A 19,036-nucleotide genomic window follows, 5' to 3' on the forward strand; every position below is an offset into this window, starting at 1 on the left:
TGACTCTTTGCGACCCCATGAATCACAGCATGCCAGGCCTCTCTGTCCATCACCAACTCCCGGGGTTCATTGAGACTCACGTCCATCGAGTCAGTGATGCCATCCAACCATCTCATCCTCTGTCGTCCCCTTCTCCTCTTGACCCCAATCCCTCCCAGCATCAGAGTCTTTTCCAATGAGTCAACTCTTCACATGAGGTGGCCAAAGTACTGGAGTTTCAGCTTTAGCATCATTCCTTCCAAAGAAATCCCAGGGCTGATCTCCTTCAGAATGGACTGGTTGGATCTCCTTGCAGTCCAGGGGACTCTCAAGAGTCTTCTCCAACACCACAGTTCAAAAGCATCAATTCTTCGGTGCTCAGCCTTCTTCACAGTCCAACTCTCACATCCATACATGACCACAGGAAAAACCATAGCCTTGACTAGACGAACCTTTGTGGCAAAGTAATGTCTCTGCTTTTAAATATGCTATCTAGGTTGGTCACAATTTTCCTTCCAAGGAGTAAGCGTCTTTTAATTTCATGGCTGCAGTCACCATCTGCAGTGATTTTGGAGCCCAGAAAAATAAAGTCTGACACTGTTTCCACTGTTTCCCCATCTATTCCCCATGAAGTGATGGGACCGGATGCCATGATCTTTGTTTTCTGAATGTTGAGCTTTAAGCCAGCTTTTTCACTCTCCTCTTTCACTTTCATCAAGAGGCTCTTTAGTTCCTCTTCACTTTCTGCCATAAGGGTGGTGTCATCTGCATATCTGAGGTTATTGATATTTCTCCCAGCAATCTTGATTCCAGCTTGTGCTTCTTCCAGCCCGGCGTTTTTCATGGTGTACTCTGCATATAAGTTAAATAAACAGGGTGACAATATACAGCCTTGACGAGCTCCTTTTCCTATTTGGAACCAGTCTGTTGGTCCATGTCCAGTTCTAACTGTTGCTTCCTGACCTGCATACAAATTTCTCAAGAGGCAGATCAGGTGGTCTCGTATTCCCAACTCTTTCAGAATTTTCCACAGTTTATTGTGATCCACACAGTCAAAGGCTTTGGCATAGTCAATAAAGCAGAAATAGATGCTTTTCTGTTAGAGATCTTTAAAAGATCAGTCTTTATCCAGAAAATATAAAATATAAATGATAAAAATTAATTTCCCAGGGCTTACACTTTTGACTTAGTTAATGAAGGTAAAAAGCATAACTTGATACATATAAAACATGGTAGGATATTCACAGGGATTACTCCATAGGGGTTACAGTTCACAGGGGTTACTTCATGGCATTCATTCTGTTTGATAAGCTGGTGATTTGGCCTGGCTTCACTCCTTCTATTTTTCAGTATGAAAATAGCATCATGCTTTGCACTGATGTCAGTCGTGAAGTCCTTCAAAGTGAAACTGCTTTAGATTTCACGTCCAACTTGCATCATCAAACTGAAGAACACAAATTTTAGAAACGACTTTCTAAAGAACTGACAGTTTTAATTGTTCTTACCAAGTAACATTGTGTATAATGCAAAATAATTTTACTAGTCTTAAGATATTGTGCCTTATAGTTCTAAAACGTTAATGAGAAAGTCAGGTTTAAGGTTGAGAAGTTGGAATAGCATAAAAACAGGGGAGGGATACTTATAATAACCTTTCTTAAGAACAAAAGTGTTGGAAGAATATACTCATCTGAACAGGAGAAACAGCCAATGCTTTCTATCCTTTTTAGTTTTAATTTTAGTCTCTAATAGTAATTCTGCAAGTTTCTAATAGTTACTTCCCCATCCATATAGCATAAGAAATTACTTAAGCTTTAAGAAATTCTTTTCTCTTTATGTTTCCATTATATTGCACATTACCAAGTCATTTCAAAGTTTACTTTTTTAGAGAGTACTTTTACTTTTTTATATTTTTAGTATATATTTTAGTATATATTTTTAGATTTTTAGTATATATTTTAGTATTTTTATATTATTTAGCCTTTGTTTTAAATTGATATATCCACACATTTTAATCAAATACCAATAGGTATAACCATAAAGCATATGGAGTAGATGATATTGACTGGGACCAGAATCCAAACAGCATCTTTAGGAAAGCAGATGGCTCTGAAGTCAGCTTCTTAGAGGGCGACAGGTAGGTGAGACTTTAATGTTGATTTTTACCTTTTTAATGTGAACTGCTTAGACCTTAGAAGACATCTGAAATATCTTCAGTAGAATTGTTTAACAGGAGTACATATGGAAGAAGTTGCTCTTAAAGCTGTACATATTAATAAATGTGCTCATCGGGGCTCCCTGGTGCCTCACTAGTAAAGAATTTGCCTGCCAAGCAGAAGACGCTGGTTCGACCCGTGGGTTGGAAAGATCTCCTGGGGAAGGAAATGGCAACCTGCTCCAGTATTCGTGTCTGGAAAATCCTGTGGACGGAGGAGCCTGACGGGCTACAGTCCACAGGCTCACAAGAGTGAGACACGACTTAGCGACTAGACGACAACAACAAGTATGTAAAACATTAGGTTTTATGGTAAAATGTATATACAGTAAAATATATAAATTTTAGGTGTACAGTTCAATGAATTTTGATAGATGCCTGCATCCATATAATTCATATTTCTATTAAGATATAAAAAAAGATTTTATTATTGTAGAAATTCCCCTCTCTCCTCTTCCTGATAAATACCCAGTTCCAGTAGATTAGTGTTTTCTTTTCTAGAAATCTATACAGGCCAAATATATTTCATACATATGAAATCATACAGTGTACAGTGTTCTGTTCCTGGTTTAATTTTCTTAGTATATTTTTTGAAAACTTCATGTTGTTATATGAGCTCAATAGTTTTTCATTTTTGTAGTCTGTATTCAGTTGTATGAATATATCAGAATTATTTATCTATCCTTTTCTTATAAGCATCTGAGTTGCTTATACTTTGGAACTATTACGGGTAAATCTGTTACAAACATTTCCAATATAGTCTGTGCGAAAATATATTCTAATTTTCCTTGAGTAAATTCCTAGGAGTGAAATCATTAGATCACAGGAGGATATATTCTCAACCTGAAGAAGAAAAAAAATACCTAACAGTTTTCCAAATTGATTGTAGTGCATTACACCCCTCCATCAGTGTGTGAAGTGAAAGTGGAGAGTGAAAAAGTCGGCTTAAAGCTCAACATTCAGAAAATGAAGATCATGGCATCTGGTCCCATCACTTCATGGGAAGTAGATGGGGAAACAGTGGAAACAGTGTCAGACTTTATTTTTCTGGGCTCCAAAATCACTGCAGATGGTGACTGCAGCCACGAAATTAAAAGACGCTTACTCCTTGGAAGGAAAGTTATGACCAACCTAGATAGCATATTCAAAAGCAGAGACATTACTTTGCCAACGAAGGTTCGTCTAGTCAAGGCTATGGTTTTTCCTGTGGTCATGTATGGATGTGAGAGTTGGACTGTGAAGAAGGCTGAGCGCCGAAGAATTGATGCTTTTGAACTGTGGTGTTGGAGAAGACTCTTGAGAGTCCCCTGGACTGCAAGGAGATCCAACCAGTCCATTCTGAAGATCAGCCCTGGGATTTCGTTGGAAGGAATGATGCTAAAGCTGAAACTCCAGTACTTTGGCCACCTCATGCGAAGAGTTGACTCATTGGAAAAGACTCTGATGCTGGAAGGGATTGGGGGCAGGAGGAGAAGGGGACGACAGAGGATGAGATGGCTGGATGGCATCACCGACTGGATGGACGTGAGTCTGAGTGAACTCCGGGAGTTGGTGATGTACAGGGAGGCTTGGCATGCTGCGATTCATGGGATCGCAAAGTGTCGGACACAACTGAGCGACTAATCTGATCTGATCTGATCTGATCAGTGTATGAGGAATTTGCTTGCTTCATACCCATGACAACTTTTAGAGTGACTGGTCTTTTTAAATTTAACCATTCTACTAAGTATGGAGTGATAACTATTCGTGATTTAATTGATTTTCCTTCTGACTAATAATGTTGAACCTTTCATTCATTTATTCATTGCTCACATGTACTTCTTCCCTTGTGAAGTCTATGCGGGGCTTTCTTGATTGAATTGTCTTCTTATCAAATTGTAGGACACAAGTTCTTTTTTGTTTGTTTTTTTCCAGTTATATTTTGAAAATAATTTCTCACAAAATCCTCAGTCATGCAGCTATTTTCTTAGGTTTTCTTTTATAAGTTTTACAAGTTTAGAATTAAAACTAGGTCTGTGAGCCATCACAAATTACCATACAGCCTGATAGAAGCCAGTGTTTATTTTCCGTGTGTATTCTCCCTTGTCCAAGCATCATTTATGGAAATTCTCCAGTAGTGTTGTCAAAAATCAATTGACTGTGTGAGTGTGGATGTATTTTTGAATTCTCCACTCTATCTTAACTATCCTTTCATAAATACCACACTGTCATGATTAATATAGCTTCATAGTAAGCCTTGGGGGAAGATCCCTTGAGCAGGCCACGGCAATCCACTCCAGTATTCGTGCCTGGAGAATCCATGGACAGAGGACCCTGATGGGCTACAGTCCATGGGGTTGCACAGAGTTGGACACGACTGAAGCAACTCAGCACACATGCACACAGTAGGACTTGAAGTTAGAAATGTAAGCCTTCCTGTATTATTTTCCTTTTTCAAGGTTATTTTCACTCTGCAGGCTATTTCCACTTCCATGTGAATTTTAGAATAGCTTATCAACTTCTAACATAGGAAAAAAATTGCCAAGACTATGATTTGGCTTGCATTGAATCTGTACAACTTGGGGAGAACTGACGCCTTGACGACATGATGCTCCCTATCCATTCGCATGGTATACCCCACCCTTTATTAATGATTTCTCTTTTCTCATCTTCTATGGATTCAGTGTAGAGGTTTTTAGTGTATTACTGCATTTATCCTTAAGCATTTATGCCTCAGTGCTATTTTAAATAGAGCTTTTAAAATTTGACCTTCTGAATCTTTGCTTCAGGTATATTATTAATAACTTTGTGTGCTGTGACCTTACTAAATTAACAGTTAGGTTTAATAGATGTTTCATGTATTCTTTATTATTTATTACACAATCACATCACTTGCGAATGTTAAGTTTTAATTCTTTCTTGTAATCTTCCCTTGCCTTAGTTCACTTTCTTAATCTTCTACTACCATGTAGAACAGAAATGATGGGAGAGAATACACGTGCCTTCATTGTACTCTTAAAGAGAAAGCAGGAACCGTTAAAAAGAAAAACGTGAAATTCTTTGTAATTTTTATGCAGCCCACGGTTCGTGGTAGTTCTCTCTGTACTGTTCTAATATTAGTATGTATGTTGTCAAAACAAGCACATATTTCCTCTGCAAATCTGTGACTTTCTTGAGGTCAGAATTTAGGATTGAGTCATTTTCAAATTTTAGAACCTAGAAGAATGCCTTAAACATGTAAGAATTCCAAAAGCACTTTTAAAACAAATAAATAAAATTAATTTTAAAAGAGAGATTATTTTTTAAGTGATAACTCTCGTAAGAGCATAGGACCTTATTTTCCAAAGGATTTCCCATCCAATACTTGTTCTGAGAGAAAATATAATGTATTTTTTTAAAATATGTTTTTAGAAGAATAAATTTGGGGGACTCTGGATTAAAAGAGGAATCAGATTTATTTCTGTATACAGTAGATAATTTACACCTACAACTCACTTGGATAAAATTCTATGATATGTCTACATAACTAGATTTCTTTATAATATCAATTTCTAACAATAGGTAGAAAATAACGTGAAATTTTCAGTTACAGGTAGTTCAGTCTTTTCCAATTGAAAATCTTCTCACTCAGTTTAAAGATTAAACTCCTTTTCAAACCATTTTCCTCTTCAGATCATCTCCCATAATTTCTTTTCCAAAATTGTGTCTGTATGGAGCTGCAACTGAATGATTTCTGGGTGTTCCATTGTTGAACTCTGATCACCTAACTGTGGGAGGTGGTCTTTTGTTCTAATTGCGTCTGCTTCCCAAGGTGTTACTGATTCATTGTCTGCTCTCCCAGGAAAAGCACAGCTGTGAGCACATTCCACTGTCACTCTGCGAACTCTCCCTCTTTCTGCTTCCTGTGTCTCAAAAGGGATCAGCTTGTCGTTTACTCAAGATGAACCACAGCAGATCCACTCTCTTATTTAGTAACAATTTTCAGTTGCCCGCACTGGATCATGCAAGGACTTTGATTCCGTCCACACCAGACGTCTGTCAAGGCAGTCTCCACTGATAAAATCCCCCGCTGTTTTCTGCCTAAGTGTGTGCCTCATCTTTTCTCTTGCACTACACTCATCTTATATTGGCACAAAAGGAGACTTGCAAATCAGTGTCCTTCTAAAACTGCTATCAATAAAGAGTGCTCACATCTTGGATTTCAACCTCCCTTTCTGCCTGCCTGGATTTTTACCTCACCTCTTTGGTGCTCCTTGGATCAAGGTCCATGGAAGTGAGCGTACTGAGTCCCTGAACAATCCGGCTGCATCCTTATCTTCTACCTACCCCTTCCAAATATTGCTTCTTCCTGTCTGAAAATATCATGTTCCTTTCTCTCTCTGGAAGGCATTCCTCATACACCACTGCTTTCTGAATAACCTCTCAATATTTTTTTGATAAAAGGAACTAGAGACTATCACACTAATGAAGTGAGTCAGATGGAGAAAGACAAATATCATATGCTCATTTCAGTTCACTTTGGCCGCTCAGTCATTTCCGACTCGTTACGACCCCATGAACTGCAGCAGAGCAGGACTCCCAGTCCATCACCAACTCCCAGAACATGCTCAAACCCATGTCCATCGAGTCTGGTGATGCCATCCAACCATCTCATCCTCTGTCGTCCCCTTCTCCTCCCACCTTCAATCTTTCCCAGCATCAGGGTCTTTTCAAATGAGGAAGTTCTTCACATCAGGTGGCCAAAGTATTGGAGTTTCAGCTTCACCATCAGTTCTTCAAATGAATATTCAGGACTAATTTCCTTTAGGAGTGACTGGTTGGATCTCCTTGCAGTACAAGGGACTCTCAAGAGTCTTCTCCAAAACCACAGTTTAAAAGCATCAATTCTTCAGTGCTCAGCTTTCTTTATAGTCCAGCTCTCACATCCATACCTGACTACTTGAAAAACCATAGCTTTGACAAGACAGACATTTGTTGGCAAAGTAATGTCTCTGCTTTTTAATATGCTGTCTAGGTTGGTCATAGCTTTTCTTCCAAGGGGCAAGTGTCTTTTAATTTCATGGGTGCAGTCACCATCTGCAGTGATTTTGGAGCCCAAGAAACAAACTGTCACTATTTCCATTGTTTCCCCACCTATTTACCATGAATTGATGGTACCGGATGACATGATCTTCGTGTCTTGAATGTTGAGTTTTAAGGCAGCTTTTTCACTCTCCTCTTTCACTTTCATCAAGAGGCTCTTTAGTTGTTCTTCACTTTCTGTCATAAGGATGGTGTCATCTGTGTATCTGAGGTTATTGATATTTTTCCAGGCAATCTTGATTCCAGCTTGTGCTTCATCCAGCCTGGCATTTCACATGATGTACTCTCCATATAAGTTAAATAAGCAGGGCAAGAGAATGGGAAAGACTAGGAATCTCTTCAAGAAAATCAGAGATACCAGAGGAACATTTCATGCACAGATGGGCTTGATAAAGGACAGAAATGGTATGGACCTAACAGAAGCAGAAGATATTAAGAAGAGATGGCAAGAATACACAGAAGAACTGTACAAAAAAGATCTTCATGACCCAAATCATCACGATGGTGTGATCAATCACCTAGAGCCAGACATCCTGGAATGTAAAGTCAAGTGGGCCTTAGAAAGCATCACTATGAACAAAGCTAGTGGAGGTGATGGAATTCCAGTTGAGCTATTCCAAATCCTGAAAGATGATGCTGTGAAAGTGCTACACTCAATATGCCAGCAAATTTGGAAAACTCAGCAGTGGCCACAGGACTGGAAAAGGTCAGTTTTCATTCCAATCCCAAAGAAAGGCAATGCCAAAGAATGCTCAAACTACCACACAATTGCACTCATCTCACACGCTAGTAAAGGAATGCTCAAAATTCTCCAAGCCAGGCTTCAGCAATATGTGAACCGTGAACTTCCAGATGTTCAAGCTGGTTTTAGAAAAGGCAGAGGAACCAGAGATCAAATTGCCACCATCCACTGGATCATGGAAAAAGCAAAAGAGTTCCAGAAAACATCTATTTCTGCTTTATTGACTATGCCAAAGCCTTTGACTGTGTGGATCACAATAAACTGTGGAAAATTCTGAAAGAGATGGGAATACCAGACCACCTGATCTGCCTCTTGAGAAATTTGTATGCAGGTCAGGAAGCAACAGTTAGAACTGGACATGGAAAAACAGACTGGTTCCAAATAGGAAAAGGAGTTTGTCAAGGCTGTATATTGTCACCCTGCTTATTTAACTTATATGCAGAGTACATCATGAGAAACGCTGGACTGGAAGAAACACAAGCTGGAATCAAGATTGCCGGGAGAAATCTCAATAACCTCAGATATGCAGATGACACCACCCTTATGGCAGAAAGTGAAGAGGAACTCAAAAGCCTCTTGATGAAGGTGAAAGTGGAGAGTGAAAAAGTTGGCTTAAAGCTCAACATTCAGAAAACGAAGATCATGGCATCCGGTCCCATCACTTCATGGGGAATAGATGGGGAAACAGTGGAAACAGTGTCAGACTTTATTTTTCTGGGCTCCAAAATCACTACAGATGGTGACTGCAGCCATGAAATTAAAAGACGCTTACTCCTTGGAAGGAAAGTTATGACCAACCTAGATAGCATATTCAAAAGCAGAGACATTACATTGCCAACAAAGGTTCATCTAGTCAAGGCTATGGTTTTTCCTGTGGTCATGTATGGATGTGAGAGTTGGACTGTGAAGAAGGCTGAGCGCCGAAGAATTGATGCTTTTGAACTGTGGTGTTGGAGAAGACTCTTGAGAGTCCCTTGGACTGCAAGGAGATCCAACCAGTCCCTTCTGAAGGAGATCAGCCCTGGGATTTCTTTGGAAGGAATGATGCTAAAGCTGAAAGTCCTGTACTTTGGCCACCTCATGCGAAGACTCATTGGAAAAGACTCTGATGCTGGGAGGGATTGGGGGCAGGAGGAGAAGGGGACGACAGAGGATGAGATGGCCGGATGGCATCACTGACTCGATGGACGTGAGTCTGAGTGAACTTCGGGAGTTGGTGATGGACACGGAGGCCTGGCGTGCTGCGATTCATGGGGTGGCAAAGAGTCGGACACGACTGAGCGACTGATCTGATCTGATCTGATCTGATGTGCTCCTTTCTCAATTTGGTACCGTCCGTTGTTTCATGTCCACTTCTAACTACTGCCTCTTGACCTGCATATAGATTTCTTAGGAGGCAGGTCAGGTGGTCTGGTGTTCCCATCTCTTTCAGAATTTTCCACAATTTGCTGTGATCCGCACAGTCAAAGGCTTTGGCATAGTCAATAAAGCAGAAGTAGATGTTTCTCTGGAATCTCTTGCTCTTTGGATGATCCAAAGGTTGTTGAGAGTTTGATCTCTGGTTCCTCTGTGCTTTCTAAATCCTCCTGGAACATCTGGAAGCTCTTGGTTCACATATTGTTGAAGCCTGGCTTGGAGAATTTTGAGCATTACTTTGCTAGAATGTGAGACAAGTGCAATTATGTGGTATCTTGAACATTCTTTTGCATTGCACTTCTTTGGGATTGGAATGAAAATTGACCTCTTCCAGTCCTGTGGCCACTGCTGAGTTTTCCAAATTTGCTGGCATATGGAATGCAGCACTTTCACAGCATCATCTTTCAGGATTTGGAATAGCTCAGCTGGAATTCCATCACCTCCCCTAGTTGTGTTCATAGTGATGCTTCCTAAAGCCAGCTTGACTTCACATTCCAGGATGTCTGGCTCTAGGTGAGTGATCACACCACTGTGGTTATCTGGGTTATGAAGATCTTTTTTGTATAGTTCTTCTGTGTATTCTTGCCACCTTTTCTTAATATCTTCTGCTTCTGTTAGGTCCATACCATTTCTGTCCTTTATTGTGTCCATCTTTGCATGAGATGCTCCCTTGCTGTCTCTTTTTCTTGAAGAGATCTCTAGTCTTTCCCATTCTATTGTGTTCCTCTATTTGCATTGATCATCAACGAAGGCTTTCTTGTCTCTCCCTGCTACTCCTTTGGAACTCTGCATCCAGATGGGTATATCTTTCCTTTTTTCCTTTGCCTTTAGCTTAGCTTTGGCTTTAAATATCATATGATATCACTTAAACATGAAATCTAAATAAAAACAGTACATATGAACTTACAAAAAAAAAAAACATAGAAAACAAACCTATGGTTACCAAAGGAGAAAGGAAGGAAAGGATAAATTGGGAATTTGGGGTTAACATACACACACTGCTATGTATAAAATAGATAAGCCATAAGGACATACAGTAATAGAGAACTATACTCAATATTTTATAATAACATATGATGGAAAAAAATATAAAAATAATATACATGTGCATTTATATGTATAACTGAATCACTTTTCTGTATACCTGAAAATTTTTAATAAACTATAATTCAATAAAAATTAAATTTAAAAAAATTGAGCTATGATTCCACTAAACCTGGATCTTGATATGAAACATATTTTGGAATTCATAAGCCTATTCTTTCTCAATAAAGCAGGGGTTTTGACTTTCTAGCCATCATCTTCATAGTCCCTTTTTGGAAGTTGAATGTTGACTGACTCTCTCTCTCTCCAAATCTTCACTCTGTGCTGTGCTGGACTTAGTTGCTCAGTCACGTCTGACTCTTTGTGACCGCATGGCCTGTAGCCCGCCAGGCTCCTCTGTCCATGGGGATTCTCCAGGCAAGAATATTGGAGTGGGTTGCCATGCCCTCCTCCAGGGAATCTTCCCAACCCAGGGATCGAAGCCAGGTCTCCCGCATTACAGGCAGATTCTTTAGCATCTGAGCTACCAGGGAAACCCCAAAAGTCCCTACTGTAATTATCTTGATTTTCCCTAAGGCCCTGGGAGCTTCAGAGTAAACGAGGTGATCATGGGTAATGCAGAAGACAAAAGCACCGTACTATCTTCAAGGTACTCAAGACTCCTCAAAGTTTTAATGTGCTAGTAGGGTTTATGACTGCAAGCATGGAGGATATGGTACAGCATTTTCCAAATTATTTAAACATAAATCATTTTCTTTAAAGAACATTTCTAAAACAGAGCTACCATATGATCCTGCAATCGCACTCTTGGGCATATACCCAGAGAAAATCATAATTCAAAAAGATATATGCACCCTAGTGTTCATAGTAGCACTGTTTACAATCCAAGACCTGGAAGCCACCAAAGTATCCATCAGTAGATGAACTGGTAGAGAAGACGTGGGACATATGTACAAGGAAATAATGAGTGAGATAATGCCACTTACGGCAACAGGCGTGGACCTAGAGATTAGCATCTAAGTGAAGTAAATCGGAAGGAGAAAGACAAACGTCGTATGATATCACTTATATGTGGAATATAAAGAAAAAGATGCAAATGAGCGGTGCTGGTCACTCAGTTGTGTCCGACTCTTTGTGATCACACGGACTGTAGCCCACCAGGCTCCTCTGTCCATGGAGTTCTCCAGGCAAGAATACTGGAGTGGATAGCCATTCCCTGCTCCAGGGGATCTTCCCGACCCAGGGACTGAACCTGGGTCTCCTGCATTAAAAGGCAGATTCTTTACCATCTGAGCCCCCAAAGAAGCCCGACATACAGATGAAATGATTTACAAAACAGAAACAGACTTAGAGGCACAGAAAGCAACTTAGGGTTACTAAAGGGGAAAGACGGGAGGAGGGCTAAATTAGAGGCTCGCGATCAGCAGATACACACTATTATATATAAAACAGATAACCAGCATGGTCGTCCTGTATGGCACAGGGAACTCTGCTCAATGTCTTATAATAACCTATAATGGAAAAGAATCTGAAAAAGACTAGACAGGTAACTGAATCACTTTACTGTACACTTCAAAGTAACACAACATTGTAAATTAGCTACAAGTAAAAAACAAGAAGAATGCTTGGCTAGGCAACTACTGCACTGGAAATATTCTGAAGAGCAAAAGGGTACATTGCAAAACAGGGAAAAATGAAAGCAGGGGTGTCACTTAGGAGGTTACTTTGTTTGTCCAGAAGAAAGTGATAAAGATCTGAACTGGAGAAATGACGGTACCCAGGAATTGGAGAAACAGATTCAATAAGTAGGTAGAAAATGAAGTTACCTGATCCAGTGAGAATATTCACTCTAATGAAATGGGTCCTAGATGCTTCTAACAATATGCTTTGTACATTTTTAAATTTCAAGGAAGCAGCTACATGAAAACCAGAGGCGTTTCTACATGAGGTAAATACTTATAAAATAGATTCGGGAGGAAAACGTTTATCTTTTTGGTTCACATTGAAGGGAAATTTTCTTAAAATATCCAATTATGTTTTATTCTGTCCCTATTAGTCCATGAAATGTATCAGACAGGTTTCCCTTGACTTCTCAAGATAAATACTTGAGAAGTATTTATTCTCATTTTAAATACTGACCTGTCAATGAATGAGAAAGATGGAAATGAAATAATTCTCAAATGAGTGGGTCAGTGAATTCTGGATTGAAAGCAATTTCAATATTTTAAGCACCAAATATTTTTTTTAACATTTTAGAATATCTCTCATTAGTCACCACTGAATTATACTTTTCACTTCCTAAGTCTAGTATGATGTATTTATTGTAATGTAATTTGAAATAAGGGGGGAAAAAGAAGGTAACTTTAGTCATAAAACCACATTAATGAATATTATTAAATGTGTTATATTTACCACATTCCAAATGTTTCCAGCTTAACAGATTAGAACTGACTCATCAGAATAGAATGAGTAATTTTAAAACGAGAAACAAAACAATATTGCTGCTTCCTTTGAGCAAGGGCAGTGACACTTAGATGGAAATTACTAATAAGTCTAATATACTCGGGGCTTCCCAGGTGGCACTACTGGTAAAGAAGTTGGCCAATGTAGGAGACATAAAAGATGTGAGCTTGATCTCTGGGTTGGAGAGATCCCCTGGAGGAAGGCACTGCAACCCAGTATTCTTTCCTGATTCGAATCCCAGGAACAGAGGAGCCTGGTGGGCTACAGTCCATGGGGTCGCAAAGAGTAAGACATGACTGCAGCAACTTAGGACGCCTGCACTAATAAGACATATTCCAGAAAATGGCTTTTTCCTCTGTATCTTACGTAAAGTGACAAAAAGTTATAATGAAAAATAGCCACGAAGAAAACAAACGGGGGAGTGTGGCAGATTGCTGGGGAGAAATGGCCGTATTTATTCCCCATCCTCCCTTTTATTTACTCCTTTGCAACGTGGCTTTGCCACTCACGAATCAAAGGTGGGCCCTGCTTTCCCTCCTTTGAGTCGCGTCCGATCCTGCAACTTGCTTTGACTCACAGACACGGTAGGAGCGACACCACGCCCGCCAGGAGCCGAGGTGTGTCTCTCGCTGCAGGAACTCGCCCTGCTCTCAGCGTCTCCAGCCTGAGCCCGCCTGGACAGTGACGGAACACGCAGCGGTGCTGTGCCATCCCAAACGAAGCCCTCCTAGGACAGCCGGCACTGATGCCTCATCGAGACTGGAAGTGCCTTCCAGATGGGACAAATCCAAACTGCCAGCTGTAAAACTAAGGGGTGAATGAATGGTGAGTTTTTAAGCTGCTAAGTTTAGGGATGGTTTGCAGCTCGTGGCTTCCCTGGGGGCTCAGAGGGTAAAGCGTCTGCCTGCAATGCAAGAGACCCCAGTTTCAATCCCTGGGTCAGAAAGATCCCCTGGAAAAGGGAGTGGCAACCCACTCCACTATTCTTGCCTGGAGAATCCCATGGACAGAGGAGCCTGGTGGGCTACAGTCCATGGGGCCGCAAAGAGTCAGACATGCCTGAGCGACTTCACTCACTTTGCAGTTCAGTAACCAAATCAGTGGGTCAGATGATCTCTCTTCTGACTATGTTAATCACCTCTCAGTTTCCACCTCCCCACTATCTTTCTACTCTCATCCCACTCATATATTGCTGTCAATTTAATTTCCTAAACACAATTCTCATTCTATTGCTTCTTACTCAAAAAACCTCCAGTGGCTCCTGATCGCCCTTCTAATAAAATCTCCACAACCTTAATCTGTTATGCAAGGACCTTTCCTGATTTCTCCACAACTTAAATGTCAAGTCTCAGCTTCTGTGTCTTTTTTCTTCATTCACCCTTGATTTTGTCAAGATGAGTTGCAAGCCCTCGATGAGGAGGCACCACTGATTGAAGACTCCATTATTCATTTCTTGCACGTCTTACTCCACAGCCTAATGGATGGTAAGTTTCTTCTGAAACTGACTCTAAGATAATGCATGGTATTCTGGACATTAAAATGTGAAAAGATAATGTGACTGAGAAATAAGGGGAAAGGCCTCATTGTTTTCCACATTTCTCATACTTCCTGCCTCTTGTCCCTGGCTAGAACAATTCCCTCTGCTTTCTACTGCTGCAGGACTACATAACCAAATCCCACCTACCTAAAAGTCTATCCAAATAGAAAAGAAATCCTTGAGCATCTTTCTCTTCACTGAGCTACTTGAACTCCCCAAGAAAATGACTAGAACCACTCATCGGCACTTGTCACTCCCCACTTGATACTGACAACTCTTTCTTTAATATTAGATTGTCTGCAGGTTGAGGACAATTCAGGATTTATTGACTATTTCACATTCTCTTTTTGCCATGCCAGTGCAACATTCTAAATACAATGTCTATAAGATACTATGCAACATATATTTGTTAAGCAAATCACTTAGTGACAAACGCACGTTTAATAAACCTCGGATTTATAACACTTCATTTTCATTCTATCACTAATTAACCATGTGATCTGAGACAATTTACTTAACCTCCTAAGGCTGAGGTCTCAGATGATACAATAGATGAGATAATGGGTGTGTGAATACTCCGTAGAAATCATAAGATCAGTTCGCGGTACTGGCATTGTTTTCTTTTCTGAGAAACGAGACGATGGAATCTGATCTATTTCAAAAACAGTCTGTGAGGACCATTCCACAACAATAGGACTGCAAATTTTTGCTTTTTCCTCGAAAGCACGAGGTGACTTAAGCGATCAGAGAACCTGCCTCTCACAAAGCTTCTCTGGGTGCCTGGTGCACCTGTGAATAACCCTGCTGTGATCATTCCAGACAGCTTTGCACCCTGTGGCAGGGTCAATAAGACCAGAAGTATTATGAACCGACACTTACCAGGCCTCTCTCTCATACTCTGAGGTCAAAGGAGCCATTCTCGGGACTTTCCTGGCAGCTCAGTTGTTGAGACTCACTCTCCAGTACAGAGAGTGCGGGTTCAGGCCCTGGTTGGGGAACTAAGATCCTACGTGTCATGCAGCACAACCAAAATAAAGAAATTAAAAAAGAACAAAGGAGCCACTCTCACCAAGAAAGAGAGAGGTGTTATTACAGCGCATAAATCACCCAAGAGTTTGGTTCAAAACTTTTTTATTAGCTAAAACTTTTATTAATAAAAGTAGATTAAAAACATATTAAGAGTTCAATATTTTAAAGAATCACCCTTAGGAAATAGGCATATGGTGACTGGTGTTAGCTGTATATACCATAATTAACACTACAGAGTCTTGAGCCTCACATTTCTGCCTTGAGATGGATTTCCCACTTTGGCTCGATACCAGTCAATTCCCTTTGATTCCATTTATATTTGTTTCCATTCAAGATTATATCATGATACCATGGGTAGAATGCAGGCTTTATCTCAGATCTTAGAATTCAGGGGCTTCAACTCCAACTATTTGTCTGACATTTTTAAACTTATCTAATCTCTCTGAACCTTAATTTCCTCATGTGCAAAATATTAGGCACTTCATAATAGAGATAATGTCCCCAGCACATAGATCATTTCATCTTCCTCTTACTACTTTAATTCATGTCAGTTCAACTTGACTTAATTCAACAAACATCAACTATTATCAGTTACAAAGCTGGGACATCACAACAGCGTCATTGCAAACGTGGGATTCTGAGAAGCCAAAAGTTTATGTTTAGGAAAATATGTATAACTTGCTTAAGTAAGGAATGAGGTTGTATTGGGGAGCGATACAGATGCATATGGCATGGAACACAGGTGAATGGAGATTTGAGCGTTCCATGCTTATGAACACATGAAGGTCTTCAGAAAATTCAGTTGAAGACATCACACTCCGGCGAGTGTTGGAATCTCAACCAAAATTTCCCAATTTCAATGAGTTCTGACTTGACAGGAGATGTTAGAAAGCTTTCTACCAGCTCTCAATGTTTGTACAGCTAGTACATTCCCTCGTTTAGGAATTTAAATGTTCTCGGCATTGATTACACTTATGGCATAAGTCATTTATAGCCGTTCTCCTCACATTTGTTTACAATGCACAAGGAATTTGCAAATGTATAAGCACATTTTGGGGGCTTCCCTGGTGGCTCAGATGGTAAAATGCAGGAGACCCCAGTTTGATCCCTGGGTCTGGAAGATCCCCTGGAGAAGGGAAAGGCAACCCACTCCAAGGTTGTCACCTGGAGAATCCCATGGACAGAGGAGCCTGGCAGGCTATAGCCCATGCTGCTGCTGCTAAGTCGCTTCAGTCGTGTCCGACTCTGTGCAACCCCATAGACGGCAGCCCACCAGGCTCCCCTGTCCCTGGGATTCTCCAGGCAAGAACACTGGAGTGGGTTGCCATTTCCTTCTCCAATGCATGAAAGTGAAAAGTGAAAGTGAAGTCGCTCAGTCGTGTCCGACCCTCAGCGACCCCATGGACTGCAGCCCACCAGGCCCCTCCATCCATGGGATTTTCCAGGCAAGAGCACTGGAGTGGGTGCCATCGCCTTCTCCTCTGTAGCCCATGAGGTCACTCAGATCCCCGCAGCCAAACGTGTAAAGTTCATTATTTTCTTGTGCAAAGTCTGCTATGTGCCGGGTGATTCTCCCAGAAGGTTCTCCTCCACTGATGGCTCAGCGATCCAGGCTCTTGGTTTTTTGTCCTCTCAACAAACAGCTTCCATGTTTTCCATTCAGGCTGAGATGAGAAAGACTGGACAATCATGGGAGGACTACTCTTTGCCTTCAGTTGAGAGGAACACATCCACTTATGTTCATTGGCCATAATCAGTCACATGACCCTGCCTTACTGCAAGGGGACTGAGAAACACTGGCTCTGGTATGTCAGAAAAAAAGAAAGAAAGAATGACCATATACTAAAGGAAGATCACAAAGGAAAGCCTGATGCATCTTTGCTCTGTGAAAATTTGGGGTAAGATCAGGGGGGCTGTAGTGTGGATGGGGGCATGCCTCCTCCGAGTGACTGGAATTCCCTGGAATTCCTGAGTCACTGTGGCAGAGCAGGACCTAGATTAAGAGGAGACTGGTGCAGGAAGAAGAGAGACTGGAAGATGGAAGCTGGATTTACCAGACGAATCTTCTAGACTTTAGGCAGGTAGGAAGGGCAGACTACAGGAGGCACCTTGTTAAACAGCGCATGGCAGTGGCCTGGGATCCTGGAGTGCTTCTGGTTGTCTTGGTGACTCAAGGATGGGAAACCAAAGCCACTCTGGCAAGGGCTTTGTGAGAACTGGATTTCTTGACTTTGGGATCTTGTGATGTTCTGCTATGTTTATTCAGCTGAGCTGGAGCTTTGTTTCCCAGAATCCCTTTCCCTTTAGGGCTGCAGGCGAAGGTCGGCCACCAAAAGAAATACATGGATAATGGATACCAAGGGAGAAGAGGCTGCGGGAGGAACTGGGAGCTTGGGATTGACACATATGCACCACTGCCGCCACGGATAAAATAGGCAACTAGTGAGAGCCTCCTGTGTAGCACAGGGAACGCTACTTGACACGCTGTGGTGACCGTTATGGGAAGGAAGTCCAACAGGGGGAGTCCACATGAATATGTGTGACTGATTCCTTGTGCTGTCACCAGGAGTCAGACACGACTGAAGCCACTCAGCACGCATGCGTGCAGCACGGTACCCTTGCTCCAGCCTCTCATCCGGGGCATGACATACAGGGATGGAGCCCTATAAAGCTCTGTAAAGCTCAATAAAAATTAACTGAAAAAGAAAAAAGCTTCTGCAGGAATTTTTCATTTGCTTATCATTGGCTTCTGCAAAGCGCGAGTGAAGAAGCAGCGTCAGAGTGTCCGCTGGAGAGCTGGAGCAGGGTGGCGGCGGGGCGTCGGCCCGGGTGGGCAGATCCCGAGGCCACGGGGAAGCAGAGGCCAGGCCACGCTGCCCACTGCTCCCAGACAGCTCCTTCTGCTTCTCTGGCTCCAGGCCGTCTTCTGGGTCTGCTGGGTTCTCCTGCAGAGCGCTCACGCGGACAAAGCTGGGGGCTCGGAGGCCGGGACAGCCCCGCAGTCTCTGCCTCGCCCTCGAGAATGTCCACACGCCCGGCCTCCCCCATTCCACAGCTGCCTTCTCTGGCTGCTGTCATCCCCATTGAGGTCACGCCCGGGACGGGATGCCGACGTGACGATTGTATGATGCATGCGTGGTGCTGAGTCCCTTCCATCCTGTCTGCCCTTTGGGAGCCTAAGGACGGCAGCCCACCAGACTCCTCTGTCCATGGGGTTCACAGTGAGGAATGCTGGACTGAGTTGCCATGATCTCCTCCAGGGAATCTCCCCGACCCAGGGATCAAACCCGGGTCTCTTGTATTGCTGCATTGGCAGGTGGGTTCTTTACCAGGAGCGCCACCTGGGAAGCCGGACACCGTGATACCATAGCCAAAGACAGATCTGTTTCCCCTCGTTGGACCCGAGGTGTTCCAATCTGCCTTGGGCTGACTTCACCTGCGCTGCGTGGAATACGCGTGGGGAGAAGGGGGCGGTGGGGTCGGGGCGACGGCTTGTGAGCCGATCGTTCAGGGGCGCCCCCGGCGCTAACACAGCAGCAGGGCCGACATCCCC

This window comes from Bos taurus, chromosome 1 (assembly GCF_002263795.3).
Source record: "Bos taurus isolate L1 Dominette 01449 registration number 42190680 breed Hereford chromosome 1, ARS-UCD2.0, whole genome shotgun sequence".
Taxonomy (NCBI): Eukaryota; Metazoa; Chordata; class Mammalia; order Artiodactyla; family Bovidae; genus Bos; species Bos taurus.